This window comes from Macrobrachium nipponense, chromosome 23 (genome assembly GCF_015104395.2).
Source record: "Macrobrachium nipponense isolate FS-2020 chromosome 23, ASM1510439v2, whole genome shotgun sequence".
NCBI classification, from domain to species: Eukaryota; Metazoa; Arthropoda; class Malacostraca; order Decapoda; family Palaemonidae; genus Macrobrachium; species Macrobrachium nipponense.
The window spans coordinates 69,681,108-69,703,607 of NC_061090.1; positions in this window are offsets into that span (position 1 = coordinate 69,681,108).

Genomic DNA, 22,500 nt, shown 5'->3' on the forward strand with positions numbered 1-22,500 from the left:
TAGTATCTGTCATTTTTGGTTACTTTTACATCTCGCCTCCCCCTCCCCACAATCATCCCTGAATTTGGTCCCAGTGATTGTCTCATATATGTGTATATATAATATATATATATATATATATATATATATATATATATATATATTATATATATAGTGTATATATATTATGTATATATATATATATTATATATAGATATATTCTATATCTATATATATATTATGTATATATATGTATATATATATATATATAATATATATATATATATATATATATATATATATTTATATATGTTTATATACTATATAATATATATATATAATATATATAGTGGTATATCTATATATAATATAATATATAGATACATATACATATATAGGTTACATAAAAGAGGGCTATGATATATTTTAAATACAGTTGTAATGTGATGTATTATGACTTTCTTAGAATGTGGGCATCTTAACTTCCCTTAGAGACTGTTCAAGGTGACGAGCTTTGGGAATGCTGATGTGTCTTTCTGGGATGGTGTCATATCAAAATTGCTGTCTTAACAAATCAGTGCCTTTTCTGTCGCTATGGGCGATCGCAGAGGTGCTTTGTGAATCTAGTTCTGGGGTGTGGACATTGTGTGTGAGTTCGTACGTGCATGCGAGCTTTTCCTTTACATATGAGTGTTAGGTAACCATGATGGATAGATCCTTGCAGAGAAGCGGCAGAGCCAAGATGGCTTCTGCAAAGTGTTTTTTGAGAAGTGTTGTGAATACTGTGTTGAATGGGTAAGCATATTTTATTTGGGGCCAAAGATGTGGCTGGATTGTATTTGAATATTTATTTCAGAGATGTTTTATTTCATATGATCTTTGATTTTAATCTTATGCTTATCGAAGCGTTCTCCTGTCTTCTAACAGGCGATTCTGGAGAAAGGGGGAATTGATCTGGAGAAAGGGGAAACTGACTTAATTACTATGGTGTACTGTATTATGACTTGCCCAGATTTTATGACTAAGATAATATTGGATTATTGGAGTAGGAATATGGAATGGGCTATCTGAGTTCTATCATTCATTTAATCTTTTTGTTAAGAACCTGGGTTTATTTAGCTAATGTTTTGTTCTTAAATAAATGCTATTTTTGTAAGTTCTTGAGTCTGATTTAATTGCCTTAGATAATGGAGAGAGAGAGAGAGAGAGAGAGAGAGATAGAGAGAGAGAGAGAGAGAGAGAGAGAATAGAGAGAGAGAGAGAGAGAGAGAGAGAGAGTTACCAGTTGCCTTAGGCACACATTCCATCGCTACCTTTTAAAATAGAAGAACGAGATCTTAGAATCTCGTTATTAGTGGTGGCAGCGGTCTTTTAACCATATTATGCTTTTTGTGAGATTGATAGCAGCCTAAAGAGGCTGTTTTGAGACTGGTTGTAAAACTTTGTTAAGATTTCAGGTAATGGGTGTTGATGGGGGATAGAATTATTTCAGCCGTTGGTACTGGTACTGGGAAGGAAAAATTCAATTAGCGTTAGCATCTTCATCTGTCGTGATGCCTCTGAGGGTCTCTGTTACTTAGTTGGATTTGTAAGTGCGTGTGAATACTAAGTGCTTTCTTGCTTGTATTTCTTACACATGCAAGTTATGTGAGTAATGTGTGTTTATACATACGCGCGCACGAGTCAGCGATCCTGTGTTCTCTCATTGACGATGTGAGTGTTACATTATTTTTTTTTTTTTTTTTTGCCTTTGTGTATGAATCATTTTTTGGAGTTAAAGAGGCAGTTCAGATTACCATTTTTCCCCATAAGAGCAGAACGTGATGTGTTTTTTTCTTAGCACATGTTTAGAGGCGACGCGTTCGTTTTTTTTTCAAAACATACATATGCATATGAATTGTTTCATACATGCAGTTCAGTTCTTGGGATGCTTGGATTGCATTTTTCTGGCCCTTGGAGACAGCGGTCGCTCATGCATATGCACTCAGCGTATTTTTTGAAGAGCCAGCAAAAGGGAGACTATACTCTGTTTTTTTTCATCTGTCCATCTGCCTGTGGTGTTTGTGTATGGTAACACTGCGTCCCGGGCTTTAGATAGTTACATTCAGCTTACATTCAACGATTATAATATCCTATTTCGAATATTAACGGTGTAATTTGCATACAGTAAATTATTAAAACACTTTTCAGTTGCAAATGTATACCCAGATATCCTTTTATTTACCTAAAACTTACTCATAGCGTAACTATCTAAAGACGGGATGCAGTGTTACCATACAAAAACACCACAGGCGGATGGACAGATAAAAAAAAAAACAGAGTATAGTGTGGTTCAGGGGGGAATGCTTGAAGTAAGGGTGAACTTCTTTTCTTTCTTTGTGCCGGGGTTGTGGGGGTCAGTTTGGCCTTGAATAGGAAAGTTCATTGCCACGAGAGATGATGTGACACGCCCGTAGGGTTTCTTTAGAATGATTTTTGTTCTTTCTTTTGTGTAATGAGAAAATGAAAATGAAAATGAATGTGGTACAAGTTTTCCTTACGCTTTGGAGAATGCCTTTACGCAATGGTAGAGGACATAATTATAACTGATGAATACAGAGATTATTTTATAACGGGGATGTGTTTGGGATATGGAGATTATTTTAAAATGGTGATGATTGGTGGTGTACCATTGGTGATGTCAAATGGTGATGATACAGGTGATGAATGGTGATGATATTGGAGTTATGGGGGAATGGCTGTATTAAGCTAATACTGGTGATACCGGAGATATTTTATAGAGATATTTATGGAGAATTATTATGGAGAATTATTACAGAGAGTTATTACCGAAGATATTTACGGGGAGATATTTAAAGGGGAATTATTTAAGTGGAATTATTACTAGAGATATTTATGGGGATTCTATGGGAGTTCACGGTGGTAATAATTTTTGGTGAATGTGACAATGATTTATGGGTGGTGATAACAATTTTGGTCGATAATTTTTTGGTGTATTTTGCTGATTTTATTTGGTGATACTAGTGATACTGGCGAGTGCTAATATTGGGGATACGAGTAATGATATTGGTGTTATTGGTGTTATTTCTGATACTAACATTGGTGCTTGTAATGATACTAAGGGTGGTCATGTTTGTGAATATGGGAGGTACTAACCATAAATTTAGTTTTCCTCTTTTTATGGGTTCAGCAGATAATTGCTTGAAGTCTATGTGAGTTACAGATGTTACAGGTGTCACGGGAACAGTTAACAGTGTTATTGATTTTTCTTTTCCCTTTTTTGGACGTTACCCATCACTGACATAAGTTTTTTTTATCATGGGCAAATTTGAATTTATTTTTCTCTCCGGACAGTTTGTGTAGATTTTTTTTAATATCTCAGTTCGTGACTTGGAATCATTGTTCTGGAATGTGTTTATAATTACAGCCGTTTGATGCTGCAGAGAGATTTAGGGGAGAATTTTTGCATTTTTTTTAATGTTACATGATGGCACTACATTTTTTTCTGGATATTTGTTTTTCCGTAAATGGTTGGCCTCTCGCACAATTGTGTTTGTGGCAACTTTGCCAGAGATAGGAAACTTGATTAAGTCTCTGGTGGCCTGTGCCATAGTGAATATGGGGAAGCCTTTGCTTAGACACTTCGGATTTGGAGTTTTGTTTTAATGAGTTATGGCACACTGATGATTTTTTATTTAGAATTTCCTGGGCAATTTTTTTTTTCTTTTTTGCCAAATTTTTGCCCTTCTCAGCAGTTATGCTAAGCAGAGAGTTTATAGTTTTTGACTATAACATTGAGTTGTTTTACTGGAGAATTGGAGATATAATATTTTGGCCATGTTGGAGATAGTCCACAGTTTAGGCTTATAGTGGTAAGAGCTATGTTTAGTTCAATTATTTTTGCAGCCATTTTTTTGTGCAAATGGAAACCCTTGTGAGAGGAGATATGTGGCAATGTTTTTGAGTGTATCAGGTAGATGTTCTGAGTGCATTTTTCAGGGACAGAGTTTCTTTTTTTTTATGGCTCTGCTTGGAGGTGTTATAATATTTTTGGGATACTTGACTTTTGTTCCACAGGTGGTAATTGGCGAAATGGAAGGGAATATGGTGATGTGTGATTATTGGTGAAATAAAGGGGAATATTTTTATCACTGGAGTGGTATTATTATTAATATGGTGATATATGTGGGTGGCATTAATTTTTGGTGGTGACTTTTTTTTGTGGTTATGATTTTTGGAGCTGAATTTCTGAGGTTTTACAAGCAAAAGAGAGGGGTTCTGTGGTTCCTTTGGTGTGGTGGCTCTTAAGGGGCAGGTGCCAATACTGCATTGTGGTTTTATGGAGATTTTGCATTTTTATATTCACCAGTGGTTATTTTTTGGCTGCATATAATTGATGAATTGTGGTTTACTGTGGTTTATCTCGAATAGGTGATAATTTGTTTGATATAATTGGGTAATCTCATGGGGGAGTTAAGTCTTTGAAGACAATTTTTTTTTAACACCTTAGTGATATCCTGGAGATAATTTGTGAAATGTGCTTATATAGTGTCAGTATAGAATTTTTTGGAGAATAATGGGTTTCTGAAGTTGCAAGTCTGACTAGACAAATCTATACTGCATTTCGAGCACCTGACGTGTTCACAGATGGATCTTTGCTGATAATGCTGTGATGAGTCCGGTTGCTGACTCTTTTCCTTCAGTTGATTACTCAGAGATTTGCACTATTCTCGGAGATGTTGACTATGGACATTCTATGGAGATTTGCTACGTAAGGGGGTTGTTTCCAGTCGTTTCCGATCAATGTAATTGTTTACGATAGCAAATTCCGTAACGATACATATTGCATTTATGAGGGAAAAGTTGGATTATGTATATTATATATATTATGGGCTTTGTAATAAGGAAAAGTTCACTAATTATCGTTGCTATTATTTTTTTTGCCTTTTTTTTTCTTTCTTTCCTACGAGATTTGTCGTAATTGGGGTTAGGCTTACATGGCATTTTCTATTTTAGACAGGAGATATAATTTGTCGAGGTATGTCATGGAGGTTAACTATATAAACAGTAAAAGGGTTTTGATGTTAGACAGTTCTTACTGATTTTATGGGTTGCTGAAATATCAGAACTTGAGAGGACATTTTTAGTGATAATTTGGGGCTGGGTTTGTTACATGTTTTTTTTCGGACTCATTTTTATTGTTTTTTTTTGACTTGTGAGAATGTGTGAGTTTGAAATGTGATGAACAATTAAGTCCGTGGAGGTTTTGGGTAGGAGGTGGAGTTTGGGAGGTGTGTGCTAATGTGTGGGGGTTGACAAGCTTTATTTTTTTGTATTGTTGGAGAATTAAATTGGAGAATTTAATGTTTTCTTTACGGGGTTATGATAGTGATTTATGATTTAGTGATCTTATGAAGTTCCTTCACGAGTTTTAATTAGGAATTAGTTCAGTGGTCATATTAATGGGGTTAATTGGGAAAATGTTCAGTTAGTATTTCTTAGAATTTTTGAGGTCATTGTTTGACAGATGTTGTCTTGAGTTAATTCTTCTTTAATTGACCGATGACACGACTGACATACTGAGCACCATAAACATCGTTCCCCTACGCCCAGCAAGACGTCTTTCAACTACTACAGAGATGTTGCTGATGTTTTCCACATGCGAGAGTTTCCACAAGTCTACAGGGTTTTACAGCGCTTTTGGACTACGTAAGTCGCCAGTTGTCTTCCACGGGGAGACGTTTTGCCTTTCTACAGCGTGTTTTACGTGCCTGTGTAGCTGCAGACCAATCACATACACGGGAGCATGAGAAAGTTCAAAATGAAGAAATGTTTTTCTACATCCAATTGTTATTATTGCCCATATGTAGGCTGTGGGATAGACTTTGTACTGCCAGAGACGTGCAGTTATTATAGTGTTTATTGAGCCGGCCAATGTATTTTATATGTATAAGCTGTTTTATGTGAGCTATGGCTAGGCTGGTGCTAGCAATTCTAGGTGGCCGAGCATCTGTTACATAAAAGAGGGCTATGATATATTTTAAATACAGTTGTAATGTGATGTATTGTGACTTTCTTAGAATGTGGAGGAGTCTTAACTTCCCTTAGAGACAGTGTTCAAGGTGACGAGCTTTGGGAATGCTGATGTGTCTTTCTGGGATGGTGTCATATCAAAATTGCTGTCTTAACAAATCAGTGCCTGTTCTGTCACTATGGGCAATCGCAGAGGTGCTTTGTGAATCTAGTTCTAGGCAGTTCTGGGGTGTGGACATTGTGTGTGAGTTTGTACGTGCATGCAAGCTTTTCCCTTACATATGATAGTGTTAGGTAACCATGATGGATAGATCCTTACAGAGAGGCGGCAGAGCCAAGATGGCTTCTGCAAAGTGTTTTTTGAGAAGCGTTGTGAATACTGTGTTGAATGGGTAAGCATATTTTATTTGGGGCCAAAGATGTGGCTGGATTGTATTTGAATATTTATTTCAGAGATGTTCTATTTCATATGATCTTTGATTTTAATCTTATGCTTATCAAAGTGTTCGCCTGTCTTCTAACAGGCGATTCTGGAGAAAGGGGGAATTGATCAGGAGAAAGGGAAACTGACTTAATTACTATGGTGAACTGTATTTTGACTTGCCCAGTTTTTATGACTAAGATATATTGGATTATTGGAGTAGGAATTAAGACATTGTCAAGGAATGAATGAAATACAATTGGAGAGAAAGTTATCAGATAAACAACAAAATCAAAAATACCAGATGGTTAATTGTCAAAAGAGTAAAAGTTAGAGATAATCCAGGATTATCGGATATCACGGTCACAAACCCAAACATAGATTTAACCCTAACAGCAACTACAAAGTATCCGTACAGTCCAAAACATGTAAAAACAGAATATATTAATTTTGTTGCTTATATTTATCTACAACTTTTTTCATTAAGAAGGCATACAGTTTAAATAAACCAAGACTTAAATTTAGAACATTTCCATTATTTTACTTGATGAAACAAGATTCAGTAATAATCCTTTGTGCAGTGCTATTGTAGTACAAATTTTACTTGGTATCTCCAATGTTGGATGCAAATCCTGTCTCCCCCTCACAACTCATTGTGGGATATCTGTTACGGGTAACCCACCCACTAAAATGTCTGGCATTACCATCACAGCATTCTAGGATATGAAGTGCTATTGTAGTACAAATTTTACTTGATATCGCCAATGTTGGATGCACATCCTGTCTCCCCCTCCCCACTCGTTGTGGGGCGTCTGTCAGGTGGTAACCACCCACTAAAATGTCTGTCATTACTCTAGGATGTGCAGTACTATTGTAGTATAGATTTTACTTGGTATCTCCTAAGCTGGATCTAGATCCAATTAAACTCCCCTTTTCAGTGTGTCTATCAGGGGGAACCCGCCCTCCAAAATGTCTGTCACTGGTCATTTTATAATCAGTAGTCTGCAGATATATTATATATTAGTTTCATCTGGTAACTCATATACTGTATCTAGACCCAAATCTAACAAACAATTAGTGGTGCTTGTTAAGTAAGCCACCCATATAATTCCGGCAGAGGTCAGTTTCACAGTTTACAAGCCTACTCTTAAATACTAGTAGGGGTTACAGTCTGTATCTCGTTCGTTGTATCTCAATGGTCCGGGCTGCTGGTCTATATCATCCTTCGTCCTCCTGCTTTTGGCATCTCTGTGGTTATCCCGCACACATAAACAGTTTTCCCGTTCTTTACAAATTTTAAGTCGTCTTTCACCTCTCGTGCACAAATATCCTGTTTTTGTACCTCCAGTGCTTCGTTTGAATAAGCAATGCACTCATCCCTACCAGTAGTCCAAATATATATATATATATATATATATATATATATATATATATATATATATATAATATATATATATATATATTATATATATTATATATATATATATATATATATATATATATATCATAAATACATATATAATACATATATATATATATATATATATATATATATATACACGTGCGTATGTATGCATATATACGTGTATATATGTATGTATATTCAATTCCGCCAGAAGCAAGTCAGCATGTCAGGCTCCTTTTTCTAAAGACTTCGCCATGATCTCTATTCCTTTTTTCTTATGTTGTGATTCTTTCCATCATCGGGTGCATTAAAAATAGCCAAAATAAATAGAGGCTAATGCACCTAGCAACATTGTTTACAAACAAAGTTTCCTGTCCAGACCTCAGTAGTCGTCATGATTCTTTATCGGTGTCCGATAAATACCCTTTATGGGGAGGAATAGGGATTCAATGATACATGCATTATTTTTCAAAATCTAACCAATACATTTGTTTGGGAGGTAATTTATTCACATCGGCCTATTCGCTCTATCTTCCCCCTAACCCCCGACCCCCAAACATCCCAAGATGCACCGACCTCCCTTTCCCACCCTCTATCCAGCGATAGATAGATAGCGGTTATTTTAAAAATTTCCCTCACCAACGGAGCCTAAATATGTTCTCAAAAGATTTTCTGCTCAGAATAACTGTTTCTTCCATTGCCCACAATATCTCCGTAAACTCGTGTTGCACTCGTGTTACATACATACATGCATACATACACACACATATATACATATATAAATCATATATATAAACATATATATACAATGTGCATGTGTATATTATACATTTGCATATATACATACATTATAAATGTGTATATATACATATACACACACAAACACTAAATGTTTTCCATTCTGGATGGGAAACAAATATACGGTAAAAATTGTTTGCAAACAATATTCGCAAACTGTTTCCAAACAGTTTGCAAACTTTATTTGCAAACAATGTTTCCTAGTGTGGACAGGCCTTTAGACGTTTCTCTCTGACTGACGATTTTTATTTATTTATTTATTTTCCTTTTCCATGACATAACCAAGTATTCTTTGAAATATTTCTATTTTTGTTTTGCTTTCATGTTTTCAACTTGTCTAAACGAACATATTTCTAGTAAGAATCTTTAATTTCATTTCTACATTTTGACAATTCTCGTTTGTTAGTCTTTGGAGATAGAAGGTATATGCAGCGTTGAACGCTCAAGGCAGCAGCTCATCTGAATCGTTAGTATGATTAGAGAAGAAAAAAAAAATCCCTGCTCCAGAACTCTTCCCATGGAATTCGCTAGTGACACTTTTACTCCTAGCTATCAGTTATCTTGTTTATTTGACTCATCGGCCGCTGCCATCTATTCCGTCAAGACGTTCACCTCCCTTCAAGAAGAATTTAGGATACAGGATCGCCGAGGAACGACTTACTGTGACAGGCCTTATGCATCCGGTCTACGGTCCCAACTTTTTCCTCTCGTGCTGGGTTGGCATGACGGAGTTGAAGTTCATGGTGGATACTGGGTGCACCTCGACGTCGATCTCACTACTAACAGTGCAACATCTTCATCTTGAAGACTTCGAGGACACAACAAGGACTCGTCTTTACACAGCTGTGGGGGGATTACCTATGAAACTTTCGGAACATTTTATGTTCCCTTGTTTTCGTTTTCTGGGAAGGAGATTCTTCGTCAGATGGACGTCATCGGCTTGGATATACCTAATATTTTAGGCATGGACGTCTTATCTACTTTGAATTGTACGCTTGTGAAGGACGTGTCAAATCCGAAGTTAGTGATCCGCGATAGTTTCTTATGCAGTCAAACCAACAAACCTCGTGGAGGAGCATATGTTGAAGCAAAATTGAATGGGAAGACGCTTACTGCCCTCATAGACACAGGAAGCAATGTCAAGGTAATCCCTCAGGACATGGATGAATTTAATTTCCAGTATCTGCCGACCCCTGTAATCATGGACAGAGCGGCTCCGGGAACCGTGTTCTGGATTTGTTTATGGTTTAGCCTACAGCGTAAAGTATCCAATTATAGGCACTAACTTTCTGAAAATAAGAAAATAGACATGGTGTGTGGAAAACTAATCATAAATGATTTATAATTAAATAATGTATATGCAAGTCCAAGTAACATAACAGAAAAAAAGAACAATGTGAAAGTGATTTATTTTTTATTACTTTTTAACGTAAGTAATTTCTCTAGTTTACTGTAAAAAATGTAAATGATTTAATTTGCTGTAATCAATAAGTAAAGAGTAGCAACCATTTTTTAATCCATTAAATCCCAAATTTTTAATTTTTTTTAATTTCTGGAAATGTTTGCAAAATAATATGTATTTAGGGTCAAGAAGTAGAAAGAAAAAATCTATTTCTAACGGTAGCTTACAATAGCTTTCCCCCGAAATGAGGACAGCTGGGGACAATAGGTTTTATGTTTATATTTGCTAAATAAGCATTATCTTTTCAGATAAAGATAAAACAGTTACATATTATCAATCTTACTAAAATGTTATGAATTCTCACCTAAGTTCTACCTGAAAAAAATAAACCAAATGTACTATTGTGTTATTATATCTGGCGAACTTATTTTCTTTTATGATAGGGGTTCAAACATTCGATACAGAGTCACATTGCATTTTGAACAAAAAGTTCTTGGTTTTGCTGTACATGGTTTGTTCATACACCTGTGCTGATTGTTGCGCTTTTCAATAAAATTGTCTTTACCATCCTAACGAACATCAGCAAAATTTGTGGGTGAGTGTAAGGCAACACAGGGTCTTCCTACTGAGCCTTCCATGCTAGCCAATTTCAGATAAGCTACAGAAATTGCCCTTTTGAAATCTAAAAGGTTCAGATGTGTGATACCATGTTCTTGGTGCAGCAATTTATAAAAGATCCATGAGTTCACAACTGCCATATCTAACATTCTAATGAATAAAGGCCAATACCATTTCTTTCCTCGAATAGAAACAGAATATTTCCCTACTAACCAATTATGCTGATCTACAAACCCCCCCCCCCCCCCCCCCACCCCATTCATTTAATATAGTTGAAAATTGCATTGGTTGAGGAACACTTCCTTTTGACTTTGATGTTTAAATCCAACGTTGGACCTGTGCAAGGGTTCTACAGTGTCGTAATTAGTTCCAACAGTAACACATTTTTATCTGGCCACTTTACCATCAGTACTTCTTCATTGGTGTCAAACCTGTAGTCATATGAGCTTCTTGTTTCTTTTTTCATATTATTTGTTGATTTTCAATGTACAGTTTTTTCAAATGAAACCCAATATTTCGCAGGTGAACTAATAATTCATATCCAGTAAAATAATTATCAAAAAAGACAGTATGAGATTCTGGATCTGCTACAGCTTCCAGCATTTTCAAGACAACTTTTGAACCCAATGGTATTTGATCATTCTTATCGAGTTGAGGATTCTTACCACAGTAAAGATTAAAATCATAACAGTACCCTGAGGTCCCGCAAAGCGCCCAAAGCTTAAATCCAAACCTTATAGGTTTCACCTGGATAAAACTGCTTCAGTGAGGTACGCCCATAATATTTTACCATCATTTCGTCAACACTAATGCATTCCTCAAACACTCCATATTGAATAAATGATTTCTGAAGCTTCGAAATCAAGCTATTTACTTTGAATCCTTTATCCCCTTTGTTATTTTTCTGCATCTGCATTATCACAGAAATGCACAACACTTAAAAACTTGAAATTTATTCCGAGACATTGGCTTTTATTACAATAGATACACCGATGGTAATTTGTGGTAACTTGACAAAAGAAGAATTCCTACGAAAGATTTCAATTCATCTACACTAAACATAAAAAATTTAGTTAATTCTGCTGGCCGTGGCATAACGAACAGTTTCCTTCACAATGTGATCATAAATATCTGGGGACATTATTGTTTCTAATAATTCCAGAGTGTCAGGTGATCTAAGTCTTCTTCATTTTCTTCAAATTGTCCTGGAAAGTTTGTAGTCTCTGTTTCACTTTTGTGTTTTCTGTTTGTGTCTCCAACTTGGCTCTGATTCACAGTTTCCTTTTCTTGGTGCCGGGTGAAATTTTTTTGGCCCTTATTTCTTTTGATCTGCTGAGGTACAATTTGATGTTGTGGCCTCGCTTTTGCCGGATTTTTACTTATAATCAATATGGAGCTCAAGATTTCCGGGAACATCTTGCACTGTTGCTTCTGCAGTCAAATCATCGGGTGTCTCATCCTCATCTATCAAAGGGTCAACATCAGGAGGAATTATAACTATATCAGCTCTTTCAGTGATTTTATCACTTTCATCATCTTCATTGAATAACTCCTCTAAGATTTCATCCATAGTAAGGCTGACTTTAGTCAATCTTTCCATCTGAAAGATTGGATTAATTATAATGGACAATAATATATACACAGACACCTATGTGTAAATGTTTTCGTGTACGTATGTATACATGCGCATGCGTAATAAAACACAAACAAACACACACACTCACACACTTATATATATATATATATATATATATATATATATATATATATATATATATGATATATATATATATATATATATATATATATATATATATATATATATATATTATATATATATATATGTGTGTGTGTATTATAAATATATATTATATATATATACATGCATACATACAGACATACAATGAGAAATCAGTTATAAAATATTTAGAATGTAACTTCACTCAAAATAATAAAATAAACAAATTCTTTACAAGTTTTTGGCAATATTGTTATTTTTTTCAAGAAAAGTTTTGAATAATCATAAAATAATGCTTACCATGGATGGATATTTTCTTAGTGCTTGTGGTCACAACAGAGATTCCTAAGAAACTCAGACAAAAAAACGAGGCAAGCCGGCAAGTCCACGTCCCGCAAACTTTGATAGGTTTGAACAAGATTTATAATGCTTCATCCCGCGTCCTCATTGAGGACACAATTTTCAATGTCAATTATGAACAACTTCATTTGCTTTATAATTCACACTTTTTACTTAGAATAATGGGTGTAATAGATTAATTTACTATACTTTGTAAATTCATTTTAAATTAGTTATAATAACCTGGAAAAAAATTACTTGAAATTATGATAGGATGATAAAGCACATTTTTGTACAACTTTGGTTGTTCATAAAAGTCTTGTAAAGTTCTTAATGCTAATAAGAAAAGGTCATGGGGTATAATATGATATAATTAATCCATGCATTTATTCAAATATGATGAATGATATGAGAAAAGGAGTAAAACAAATCTTGAAATGTGCGTCCGCAAATAAGGAAGCTGGGATATAATGGGTTTTAACATAAGTTATTTCTCTAATTTACTGTAAGAAATGTAAATATGATTTAATTTACTGTAATAAATAAGTAAAGATTATCAACTGTTTTTTAACATAAGTAATTTCTCTAGTTTACTGTAAGAAATGTAAATATGATTTAATTTACTTCTTTAATACTGTAACAAATAAGTAAAGATTATCCCTTTTTTTCCAAAAAACAGAAAAAACACAGAAAATAATTTATCTAAATAACTTTAAAAATGCGCTGAGATTCTCCGTGTAATCAGACAGCTCAAATTTAGACTATTTCTAAGCGTATATATTATACCTGAAACACTTCCCTTCAACAATATTACTAATTCAAACTACAATGTAAAGTTACTTCCCTTGGTACATTCATTTAAATTTCCTGAGTTAAATACTCGTAAAATTAAACGAATTTACAGTGTTCCGAGTCTTGTTGAAACTAAAGTAATGCATTTTCAAACTTGAATTAGAAAGGTTAACTAACTATTATTATCATTATTTTATTTTTTGGTCTATCATAGTCCTCCAGATCGACTAGATGGTATTTATAGTGTGGGATTCCAGGTTGCATCCTGCCAGCGTTTCTAGGATCACACTCTTCTGCATGAGTCCTGGAGCTACTTCAGTCTTTAGTTTTTTCCAGATTCTTTTTCAAGGATCTTGGGATCGGAACACTAGGCACGATCCCATGATCCCTGAGGAGGAATCTGGAAAAACTAGAGGCTGAAATAGCTCCAGGACTAATGCAGAAGAGTGTGATCCTAGAAACAGCGCACATAGTAAGAAAAGTGATGGACTCTTAAAGAGGCAGGATGCAACCTGGAACCCCACACTATACATTACCATATTATTATTATTATTATTATTATTATTATTATTATTATTATTATTATTATTATTATTATTTCGGAAGGAGACCCTCTCGTAGACATGTTTTGTTAAAAATGACAGCTGCTTCAGCACTATTAATCTTGTAAAGAGTCTTCTCTATCTTTCTGATGACGGCTTTCTCGTTGTTGCTTAGACTGGCGAGCAACGCACCAAAGGGCATGGTAAAATTCGGTTGAGTCATTTGATTTATTATTACTTATACAATTCTCTCTCTCTCTCTCTCTCTCTCTCTCTCTCTCTCTCTCTCTCTCTCTCTCAATACTAACGCGACGTTTCCTCCTGATCGACAGGACATTATCAAGCGATAACTGCTGAGGGACTGAATTCCAGTGTTGTTGTTTTTGATTTAGCTGACCTTGTGTCAGCACGGGCTCTTGCTCACAGAGCAGCCCGTAACAAAAATAAAAATAATTCCAGTGGTTGTTGTTGTTGTTGTTGTATTAAGCCAACACTTTTTGTTGGCACGGGCCTTTCCCTTGTTCGGCCTGTAGGTGATCCGAAAAGATTCTTTAGGTACATGGTTAGTTTTTTTAAATTGGAAATATCTTTAGTTGTAGAGATAGGAGTGGATAGGGGAAGGATGATGGTGTCAGTAAGAGAGGGCCATCATGTCATATTATAGAAGAAGTTTGAATGAGTGTAAGGCTTTCGAAAATCGGAGAAGCGGTGCAGGTGGGGTTGTCCAACCCTTTACTCCCTTGGGTCCCTGCCGGAGGATTTTAGTTGTAGGTAAAGTTTTTAAAAGAATGATAGTGGATGATGTGGATAGAGCCTTACAATGAGGGGATGTGATGAGGGTGATTGATTTCACTTATTAGTTTGATTAACTTGGTGGAGGTAGGTTGTAGAGCACCTGGGCATGCTCTTCTAAGTTTTCAATGATTGTCTTTGTGACTGTGGCAGCTGCATGCTCAGCATCTTGTGCAGGTACTGCATTTTGTGCTGCACCTCTTAGCTGTGCTGTTTCTCTGCATTCCAGCAGGTAGTGAAGGAGTGGTTGCTGTGTTTCTTCTTGACAGTGTTCACATGGTCTGACACGGTTTTCCACAATTTCCCAGCAGGCTTTATATCCTAGCCTGAGTCTGTGGATGATCACAGCAAGTTTTCTTGGTGTGTGCCTGTCTATGGGAGGAGGCACTAGACCAGTCGATTTCTTATACCATCTGGCAGACGGTGAGTTCTTTTCTACCCACTCGCGATGGTCTTTTAGCAATTTTTCTTTGCAGAGTGGTTTCATTGCATTCTTGACTTGTTGCAGTGCAGGTTGTATATGTACTTGCACTCTGACAATGTGTTTTGTACTTTTGGCTAGCTCATCAGCCCTCTCATTGCCTGGAATTCCTATGTGACTGGGTATCCATTTTAAGGTGACAGGTCTTCCTCTTCGCTGTGCTGGTGTAGCAGTGTTTTAATTCCAGCCAGCAGTGCCTTATTTTCTTTAATTTTCTGTTGTTGCAGGGCTTGCATTGAGGACTTTGAGTCTGTGTGGATGATTACAGGCCCTACTTCATTCTCCAGTGAGTACAGCAGTGCCTGTCTTATTGCTGTTAACTCTGTCTGCATAGTGGAGGCGTGGTTGGGAGGTCCTCCAGCAGGCTGTGAAGTTTCTTGAATATACTGCAGCTCCCGTTAGTTTGATTCTCAGGATCTACAGTGCCATCAGTGTAGTATGTTTGTGCCCTATGGTCTCAGTGTTTCTGATTGCTTCATAGGCTGCCGCTCTTAGCTCTTCTCCTGTGCAGTCCTCTTTTGCTCTTGGCAGGCTTGTGTATTTGTATATTGTAGTGTCCTTCTTCCAGGGTGGTAGTTGTTGTGTGCCCTGTATTGTGTCTGGACCTAGTTGCAGCAGTGTTTCTGCCATGCCTAGACTCTTGATGTTGTCACTTTGGTCCTTACCATAGGAACTCGAAGTCTGAATCTCTGGGTGTTTGGCAAGTTCCTCTCTTGCTCTTTTCTTAGAGATGGAGTCTCTTTCTGAGAGGAACATCTTGGCCATTGTGCTTGCATTTCGCTGTGCAATCCTATCCTCTAGTCTTGGCAGGTTAGTTTCAAGCCTGAGGTTGCACAGCCTTGTACATGTAGGTGCTCCTAGGATGAGTCTCATTGCATTGTTTTGAATGACCTCCAGTGATTCTTTCTGAGCCTCTGTCAGCCTCATCAGAGTGGGGGCAGCATAGTCCACCAATGTTCTGGTGCAGGCTAGGTAGTACTTCCTTTGTATGTGTTCATTTGCTCCTTCCTTCAGGGATGACATGTATCTCATGGCAGCAAGTCTTGCATTTGCTCTTTCTCTCAAGTACTTGATTTCTTCCTTGAAAGTTAGCTGCTGATCTATGACAACTCCTAGGTACATGTAGCTGTCTACCCATTCTATGGGCTCAACTCCTTTTGTTAGTGGTTGCAGCGGTCTGTGGGCTTTTATTGTCATGGCCTTTGTTTTATCTATGTTTATTTTTAGGCCTAGCTCATTTGATTTATTGTTGATGGTCATTGAGTGCCCTTGGATTCTGGGTACTCTAACAGCTCCTCTTGCTACTACACACACATCATCGGCATAGATGAAGATTTCTACGCCTTCTGGAAGCTGCAGGGAGGCTATATTCTCCATTAGTATATTGAATAGAAATGGACTCAGAATTCCTCCCTGAGGGGTGCCATTTTCCAAGTCGTGGAATGTAGACATCACTCCTTGGAATTTTACTCTGGACCTGCCTTCTCAGCACGTAGTTTTTTGTCCAGTGGCGAGTCCATCTCCTTTTATCGTGACGTTGCGAGCTCTTGAGTACGGTCAGAGCACCTCTCCGGCAGGTCGGGTTCTCATTGGTTCCCGGGAAGGTGACTCATACGGCGGGCGTTGACGAGTCTTGCAGACCTTCTCAGGTGGGGGTTATCTCCGGGAGCCTCTTGATTGGCTTCTACCTGAGTGACGTCACCCCTGGTATTATTCTCATGTCCGGTGTTCGTTTCATGCGCGCTGGTACTTTCGTTGGGGGGGAGGGGTGTGGTCCTCCTCACACACGTTGGTATCAGGAACGCTTCTTGGGTGGTATTAAGGGGAGGCTTTACTTCGAGGATGAGCAGCGCTTCTAGGAGACGCAGACGTCGTGGGTCAGGTGCTCTCCCGATGATCTTAATATTCCTGACGATGTCGTCTCTCGTGATGTTTCTGTGGTGTACCACAAGGGCGTGCTGCCTAATGGCGCCCTCCTGGGCGTGGCAGGAAATCCTTTTTGACAGGCGCATCGTCGTCATGCCGATGTAAATCCCAGGGCATCCTTGGGCGGGGCATACGTATCGGTAGACGACGTTGGACGGCTTCAGGGGGTCTCCTACCGGCGGGGAGGGGTTGTTCTTCATCAGGAGGTCCTTCGTACGCTGATTCTTGTAGTAAATAATGAGGGACACTCCCTTTCCTTCCTCCATGGGGCGTACGTGTTCCTCTATTATTTTCTTCATAGCTGCTTCTTCCTCCTTGTATTGGTGGTGCATAAAGGCTTTATAGAAGAGTTTGATATCCTCCAGGGGCAGAATGTTCCTTCTCTCTTCCTCCATCATGTACCACTTGTCAAGGGCGGCTCGAGTTTCTCGGTTTACGAGTTTATTCGAGTACCCATTGTTAATTAGCATCTGGGATGCTCGGTCGAGTTCGAGGTGTGTGTCCTGCCACGTCGAACAGTGCGAGAGGGCCCTCCTGACGAAGGCCCTGACGGTGGTGGTCTTGAACCGCACAAGACATTCGCTATCACCATTCAGACAAAGTCCAAGGTTCGTAGCCTTGGTGTAAACTGTTGTCGCCTACTTCTGATTCGTCTTCGTGACAAGGACGTCGAGGAAGGGGAGCCGATCATTGCTGCTGTACTCGACAATGAAGTAGAGTGCGCTGCTCTGCAGGAACTGCTGCCGAAGGGCTTCTACCTCATCCTCGCTGTCGGCTTGCACGAAGATGTCATCGATATAGCGTCCGTATGTGCGGGGACATCTGTGTTGCGAGAAGACCCTTTCTTCCACTTCTCCCATGTAGAAGTTAGCGAAGAGGACTCCTAAGGGGGACCCCATCGCTATGCCGGTTTCCTGTTTTTGGCGGTACATCTGTCCTCGGTGGGTGGTGAAAAGGGGCTCTCTTCGTACAGATATCCAGCAGGGTTCTTAAGGAGTCTTCTGGGATGTTAGGGGTCTCATATCGGGATTCCTATATACCGATCCATGATGATCCCTATCGTCTCATCGACTGGGACGTTGGTGAATAGGGACTCAACGTCTAAGGACGCCATGGTTCCCGCACCGGGGAGTCACGGATCTTCTCCGAAAATTCCACCGATGAGGTGAGGCAGTACCTGGAGGGGATATAGGAGTCAGAATTTTATTAAGGCGTTTGGCCAGAGCGAAAGTCGGGCGGGCGTTTGTGGCTGATGATCGGGCGTAGGGGGTTGCCTTCCTTGTGGGTCTTCACGTTCCCGAAAAGGTAGCCGAGGCTGTAGTCACCTTGGATGGGCGGGAGGTGTGTGGCATTAGTAGCGACATTCACGGCTGCGATGACCCGGTTTTTGGCGTCGCATTTGATGTCTTCCGTCGGGTTTTTCTTCGTAAGTCTCTCGACTCTTTACAAGATTAATAGTGCTGAAGCAGCTGTCATTTTTTAAACAAAACATATTATTATTATTATTATTATTATTATTATTATTATTATTATTATTATTATTATTATTATTATTATTATTATTATTATTATTATTATTATTATTATTATTCAAAGAAAACTCATAATCACGAGTCAATACCTTGTCAATCGTTGACAAGAAGGACCGTGCAGGTCATCGAAAACTTTCTGCTTTATATACTTTAAATAACAAAATCAAGACATACTACTGTGGATTTACTTTTCCATTATTATTATTATTATTATTTTATTAAAAGTAATGGCTACTTCAGCAGCGTTACTCTAGTAGAGATTCTTCTCTATTTTCCGAATAGCGGCTTTTTCCGTGCTACTTAAACAGGCTAGTAGAGCGCCTATAGAGGTCATGATCAAATACAGTGTCAAAATAGGTGTATATATTTGAATTTTACAGATAAACTATGATACCATAGTCATCAAAGTCATTAAAGATTCTCTCTCTCTCTCTCTTTCTTGAAGCGAGCTTTCGTCTGAAGGATTAAACGGCAACGGCGTAAATGGAAGTTCTGGCAACAGAGGAGCCTCGTCCGGCAGCCAGGTATTCAGCCCAATTGAAGGGGAAGATGGTCAGGTACTTGGAGATCGTCATCCAGCAACTGATCAACACAACGACAGTAAGCAACAGCCTGAGACTGGGGCGACAGAAGCAAATCAGAGGAAGAAACTGACAATAGAAGAAAATAAGGAAATATGGTGATGCTACATTGGAAGCAATAAGCCGTGATGAAGACATTTGCTTAGCAATTTTCGGGAGGAACCAGCGTCGGGCAGCTTTCGAATTCCCTCCCTCTTTTCTTGCGCAATTCTGACAAGCTCTTCTGGAGGTCGTAAATCATTTACGAGGGTTGTATTTGCATCGATTGTCCCTCATTATACTACCGTCATTTGAATAGTAGATCAGATATCAGGAAGAAAACACTGATATTTTGTACTTTGTTGTCGTTTAATCCTTCAGTCGAAAGCTCGCTTCGAGAGAGAGAGAGACCTTACATCTTTTTCGGATTGCCCCAGGTCCCTCAGTGTGAGGCACCTCTAATGTCTACCAGAGAGTTGCTAGTACATCTTCCGGTATATTTTGCATCTTCCAATCTTGGATGGTCTGGGATGCAGCTTAGATATTTGTCGAGCTTATTCTTAAACACATCTACGCTCACTTCATATTCCTCAGATGAGCTGGCAACGCACTGAATAGACGCTGCATTATCGATGCTGGTGCGTAGTAGATTAATGTCCTGTGTGCTTTCCTTATTTTTCCTGGTATAGTTTTGGGCACTATTAATCTACCTCTGCTTGCTCTTTCTGATATTTTTAGCTCCATGATGTTTTCGGCTCTTCCTTCCATCTGTTTCCATGCCTGAATTATCATGTAGCGTTCTCTTCTCCTTTCTAGACTATATAATTTTAAGGATTGTAGTTTTTCCCAGTAGTCAAGATCCTTAACTTCTTCTATTCTAGAAGTGCCGTAACAACATTTGTAGTGCGTGCCTATCTTCATCACAAGTAATTTCTCTACTTATTCTTGTGTCATCGGTAAAACTACTCACTACCGAGTCCTTAACATTACTGTCTATGTCTGCAATCATGATAACAAACGGTAATGCAGCTAACACCATACCTTGTGGCACACCGGCTATTACCTTAGCTTCATCCGATTTCTCATCGTTTGCAATAACTATCTGTTTTCTGTTGTGTAAAAATTCTTTTAACCATCTTCCTACTTTATCCACTATATTATGTTTTCTAATTTTCTTCGCTAATATATTATGGTCTACCTTGTCAAAAGCTTTTGCAAAGTCTAGATAAACCACATCTGTTTCATTTCCGCTTTTCATATTTTTTTATATGTTCTCACGGTGGACTAACAGTTGGGTTTGTGTACTTTTTCCGGGTACGAAACCATGTTGTCCTATATTAAACAAATTATTTTTTATTAAATATTTCATAATATTTTTCTTCATTACCCTTTCATACACTTTCATTATATGCGATGTTAGACTCACAGGCCTATTATTACTTGCCTCTAGTCTTGATCCACTTTTGAAAGTAGGGGTAATATATGCTAATTTGTGCTCATCATAAATCTTGCCTGTATCAACACTTTGTCTTAATAATATTGCAAGTGGCTTTGCAATAGAATGAACTACTTTCTTTAACAAAATAGCAGGGACACCATCAGGCCCTGCAGCAGCTCCATTTTTAATTTCATTAATAGCCTGCACAATATCACCTTTGTTAATATCTACGTCTGCTAAATATTCACTATTTTCGTCCCTTACTTCTATATCATTATCTTCATTATCATTTCTAGGGGTGAATTCTCTCTTATATCGTTCTGCCAATATGTTGCATATTTCCTTTTTTTTATTCCTTAATCTCCCTTCAATTCTTAGAGGGCCTATTTATATTCTTCTTTTATTAATCTTTATCGCATACGAGTATAATAGTTTGGGGTTTTGCTTGATATTTACTAGGGTTTTTTCTTCCAAGTCCCGTTTTTCATTTTCTTTTGATTGTATAATCTTTTGTTCTGCATTTTCTATCTTACTTTTTAGTTTGATCACTTTCCAAGCATTTTTTTCTTTTGCAAGACCTTCTTTCCACTTTCTGATTTTCCGGAACAAGATCCTTCTGTCTCTTGGTATGCATGACTGATGTTTACTTTTCTTCTTCGGTATATATTTATCCACTATTTTCTCTAATATTTTATATAATATCTCCGTATTTAACCTTTAATATCATCACTTACCAAAAAATGAGATGAGAAGAGAGAAAATATCGTTAATGACATTGATGACTATATATATATATATATATATATATATATATATATATATATATATATATATATATACATACATACATACATACATACATACATATATAAGCGAATCCCACAGGAAAATGATAGTCAGAAATCCAAGCGCTTTCGTCTTTACTCAGACATTGTCAAGGACCTAATGAAGTACATCTACAGGCACTTTTGTAAATAAAGAGAAACCATCAAAACTAACCATATTAAAATCAAAATTAAAATTTAAATTATTCAATTTGTTTATAAAATCAACATTGTTTTTAACATTCGTGTTAGAAATGTTTCCTACCAAAGGAGTAAGAATTTTTACAAGCCATTTAGATAAATTATACGTAACTGAGCCCACTGAACTAATGATTGGTCTGATAGGGTAATTGATTTTATGTGTCTTGACTAAACCATACATATAAGGTAGGGAGGCGCATTGCGGTGTAAACTGTTTAATTAAATGGTCCAAGCCCTTCAAAATGGATTTAATTTGTTTATTAAACAAATTGAATAGTTTAAATTTGAATTTTGATTTTAATATGGTTAGTTTTGATGTTTTCTCTTTATATACAAAAGTGCTGTAGATGACTTACTTGAATATTTGGAGGAGGAATTAGAACGTCATGACATTCCCTTAAGTGTAGCAAACCTCATTAGTCTCATAAGGCTATGTATCAAAGATAGTAAATTTTGTTTTAATGGGGAATTTTTTGTACAAAAAGTTTTGGCATGGCTATGGGTAATAACCCTTATCTCCTGTCCTTAGCAATATTTACATGGAATTTTTTGAGACAAAACTATTACCAAGAATTTTGCCCCAAAAATTTATTTGGTTTAGATATGTGGACGATATCTTCTGTAGTTGGCCAGTTCACGAAAATCTCCAGGAATTCCTTAATAATCTCAATAATTTAGT